Here is a 5,405-nt window from a genome sequence, read left to right on the forward strand (position 1 = left end):
AACCTGGTTAAATAAAGGACTTGTTCTCAACTAGTCTACCTGGTTAAATAAAGGACTTGTTCTCAACTAGCCTACCTGGTTAAATAAAGGACTTGTTCTCAACTAGTCTACCTGGTTAAATAAAGGACTTGTTCTCAACTAGCCTACCTGGTTAAATAAAGGACTTGTTCTCAACTGGCCTACCTGGTTAAATAAAGGACTTGTTCTCAACTAGCCTAACCTGGTTAAATAAAGGACTTGTTCTCAACTAGTCTACCTGGTTAAATAAAGGACTTGTTCTCAACTAGGCTACCTGGTTAAATAAAGGACTTGTTCTCAACTAGCCTAACCTGGTTAAATAAAGGACTTGTTCTCAACTAGCCTACCTGGTTAAATAAAGGACTTGTTCTCAACTAGCCTACCTGGTTAAATAAAGGACTTGTTCTCAACTAGCCTACCTGGTTAAATAAAGGACTTGTTCTCAACTAGCCTACCTGGTTAAATAAAGGACTTGTTCTCAACTAGCCTACCTGGTTAAATAAAGGACTTGTTCTCAACTAGCCACCTGGTTAAATAAAGGACTTGTTCTCAACTAGCCTACCTGGTTAAATAAAGGACTTGTTCTCAACTAGCCTAACCTGGTTAAATAAAGGACTTGTTCTCAACTGGCCTACCTGGTTAAATAAAGGACTTGTTCTCAACTAGCCTACCTGGTTAAATAAAGGACTTGTTCTCAACTACCCTACCTGGTTAAATAAAGGACTTGTTCTCAACTAGCCTACCTGGTTAAATAAAGGACTTGTTCTCAACTAGCCTACCTGGTTAAATAAAGGACTTGTTCTCAACTAGCCTACCTGGTTAAATAAAGGACTTGTTCTCAACTAGCCTACCTGGTTAAATAAAGGACTTGTTCTCAACTAGCCTACCTGGTTAAATAAAGGACTTGTTCTCAACTAGCCTACCTGGTTAAATAAAGGACTTGTTCTCAACTAGCCTACCTGGTTAAATAAAGGACTTGTTCTCAACTAGCCTACCTGGTTAAATAAAGGACTTGTTCTCAACTAGCCTACCTGGTTAAATAAAGGACTTGTTCTCAACTAGCCTAACCTGGTTAAATAAAGGACTTGTTCTCAACTAGCCTACCTGGTTAAATAAAGGACTTGTTCTCAACTGGCCTACCTGGTTAAATAAAGGACTTGTTCTCAACTAGCCTACCTGGTTAAATAAAGGACTTGTTCTCAACTGGCCTACCTGGTTAAATAAAGGACTTGTTCTCAACTGGCCTACCTGGTTAAATAAAGGTGAAATAAAATAAATAAGAAAAAACACCTTATGGAACAAATATGGAAATATATTTTATGGAAATGGAAATATATTTTATGGAAATATTTTTTGTTGTTGACAAAAATAGATTTAGTAAATAATAATATCTCTATATAGGACCCATAGGGTTAGTAAATAATAATATCTCTATATAGGACCCATAGGGTTAGTAAATAATAATATCTCTATATAGGACCCATAGGGTTAGTAAATAATAATATCTCTATATAGGACCCATAGGGTTAGTAAATAATAATATCTCTATATAGGACCCATAGGGTTAGTAAATAATAATATCTCTATATAGGACCCATAGGGTTAGTAAATAATAATATCTCTATATAGGACCCATAGGGTTAGTAAATAATAATATCTCTATATAGGACCCATAGGGTTAGTAAATAATAATATCTCTATATAGGACCCATAGGGTTAGTAAATAATAATATCTCTATATAGGACCCATAGGGTTAGTAAATAATAATATCTCTATATAGGACCCATAGGGTTAGTAAATAATAATATCTCTATATAGGACCCATAGGGTTAGTAAATAATAATATCTCTATATAGGACCCATAGGGTTAGTAAATAATAATATCTCTATATAGGACCCATAGGGTTAGTAAATAATAATATCTCTATATAGGACCCATAGGGTTAGTAAATAATAATATCTCTATATAGGACCCATAGGGTTAGTAAATAATAATATCTCTATATAGGACCCATAGGGTTAGTAAATAATAATATCTCTATATAGGACCCATAGGGTTAGTAAATAATAATATCTCTATATAGGACCCATAGGGTTAGTAAATAATAATATCTCTATATAGGACCCATAGGGTTAGTAAATAATAATATCTCTATATAGGACCCATAGGGTTAGTAAATAATAATATCTCTATATAGGACCCATAGGGTTAGTAAATAATAATATCTCTATATAGGACCCATAGGGTTAGTAAATAATAATATCTCTATATAGGACCCATAGGGTTAGTAAATAATAATATCTCTATATAGGACCCATAGGGTTAGTAAATAATAATATCTCTATATAGGACCCATAGGGTTAGTAAATAATAATATCTCTATATAGGACCCATAGGGTTAGTAAATAATAATATCTCTATATAGGACCCATAGGGTTAGTAAATAATAATATCTCTATATAGGACCCATAGGGTTAGTAAATAATAATATCTCTATATAGGACCCATAGGGTTAGTAAATAATAATATCTCTATATAGGACCCATAGGGTTAGTAAATAATAATATCTCTATATAGGACCCATAGGGTTAGTAAATAATAATATCTCTATATAGGACCCATAGGGTTAGTAAATAATAATATCTCTATATAGGACCCATAGGGTTAGTAAATAATAATATCTCTATATAGGACCCATAGGGTTAGTAAATAATAATATCTCTATATAGGACCCATAGGGTTAGTAAATAATAATATCTCTATATAGAACCCATAGGGTTAGTAAATAATAATATCTCTATATAGGACCCATAGGGTTAGTAAATAATAATATCTCTATATAGGACCCATAGGGTTAGTAAATAATAATATCTCTATATAGGACCCATAGGGTTAGTAAATAATAATATCTCTATATAGGACCCATAGGGTTAGTAAATAATAATATCTCTATATAGGACCCATAGGGTTAGTAAATAATAATATCTCTATATAGGACCCATAGGGTTAGTAAATAATAATATCTCTATATAGGACCCATAGGGTTAGTAAATAATAATATCTCTATATAGGACCCATAGGGTTAGTAAATAATAATATCTCTATATAGGACCCATAGGGTTAGTAAATAATAATATCTCTATATAGGACCCATAGGGTTAGTAAATAATAATATCTCTATATAGGACCCATAGGGTTAGTAAATAATAATATCTCTATATAGGACCCATAGGGTTAGTAAATAATAATATCTCTATATAGGACCCATAGGGTTAGTAAATAATAATATCTCTATATAGGACCCATAGGGTTAGTAAATAATAATATCTCTATATAGGACCCATAGGGTTAGTAAATAATAATATCTCTATATAGGACCCATAGGGTTAGTAAATAATAATATCTCTATATAGGACCCATAGGGTTAGTAAATAATAATATCTCTATATAGGACCCATAGGGTTAGTAAATAATAATATCTCTATATAGGACCCATAGGGTTAGTAAATAATAATATCTCTATATAGGACCCATAGGGTTAGTAAATAATAATATCTCTATATAGGACCCATAGGGTTAGTAAATAATAATATCTCTATATAGGACCCATAGGGTTAGTAAATAATAATATCTCTATATAGGACCCATAGGGTTAGTAAATAATAATATCTCTATATAGGACCCATAGGGTTAGTAAATAATAATATCTCTATATAGGACCCATAGGGTTAGTAAATAATAATATCTCTATATAGGACCCATAGGGTTAGTAAATAATAATATCTCTATATAGGACCCATAGGGTTAGTAAATAATAATATCTCTATATAGGACCCATAGGGTTAGTAAATAATAATATCTCTATATAGGACCCATAGGGTTAGTAAATAATAATATCTCTATATAGGACCCATAGGGTTAGTAAATAATAATATCTCTATATAGGACCCATAGGGTTAGTAAATAATAATATCTCTATATAGGACCCATAGGGTTAGTAAATAATAATATCTCTATATAGGACCCATAGGGTTAGTAAATAATAATATCTCTATATAGGACCCATAGGGTTAGTAAATAATAATATCTCTATATAGGACCCATAGGGTTAGTAAATAATAATATCTCTATATAGGACCCATAGGGTTAGTAAATAATAATATCTCTATATAGGACCCATAGGGTTAGTAAATAATAATATCTCTATATAGGACCCATAGGGTTAGTAAATAATAATATCTCTATATAGGACCCATAGGGTTAGTAAATAATAATATCTCTATATAGGACCCATAGGGTTAGTAAATAATAATATCTCTATATAGGACCCATAGGGTTAGTAAATAATAATATCTCTATATAGGACCCATAGGGTTAGTAAATAATAATATCTCTATATAGGACCCATAGGGTTAGTAAATAATAATATCTCTATATAGGACCCATAGGGTTAGTAAATAATAATATCTCTATATAGGACCCATAGGGTTAGTAAATAATAATATCTCTATATAGACCCATAGGGTTAGTAAATAATAATATCTCTATATAGACCCATAGGGTTAGTAAATAATAATATCTCTATATAGGACCCATAGGGTTAGTAAATAATAATATCTCTATATAGGACCCATAGGGTTAGTAAATAATAATATCTCTATATAGGACCCATAGGGTTAGTAAATAATAATATCTCTATATAGGACCCATAGGGTTAGTAAATAATAATATCTCTATATAGGACCCATAGGGTTAGTAAATAATAATATCTCTATATAGGACCCATAGGGTTAGTAAATAATAATATCTCTATATAGGACCCATAGGGTTAGTAAATAATAATATCTCTATATAGGACCCATAGGGTTAGTAAATAATAATATCTCTATATAGGACCCATAGGGTTAGTAAATAATAATATCTCTATATAGGACCCATAGGGTTAGTAAATAATAATATCTCTATATAGGACCCATAGGGTTAGTAAATAATAATATCTCTATATAGGACCCATAGGGTTAGTAAATAATAATATCTCTATATAGGACCCATAGGGTTAGTAAATAATAATATCTCTATATAGGACCCATAGGGTTAGTAAATAATAATATCTCTATATAGGACCCATAGGGTTAGTAAATAATAATATCTCTATATAGGACCCATAGGGTTAGTAAATAATAATATCTCTATATAGGACCCATAGGGTTAGTAAATAATAATATCTCTATATAGGACCCATAGGGTTAGTAAATAATAATATCTCTATATAGGACCCATAGGGTTAGTAAATAATAATATCTCTATATAGGACCCATAGGGTTAGTAAATAATAATATCTCTATATAGGACCCATAGGGTTAGTAAATAATAATATCTCTATAT

Source organism: Salmo salar, chromosome 01 (genome assembly GCF_965601325.2).
Source record: "Salmo salar chromosome 01, fSalSal1, whole genome shotgun sequence".
In the NCBI taxonomy this organism is placed as follows: Eukaryota; Metazoa; Chordata; class Actinopteri; order Salmoniformes; family Salmonidae; genus Salmo; species Salmo salar.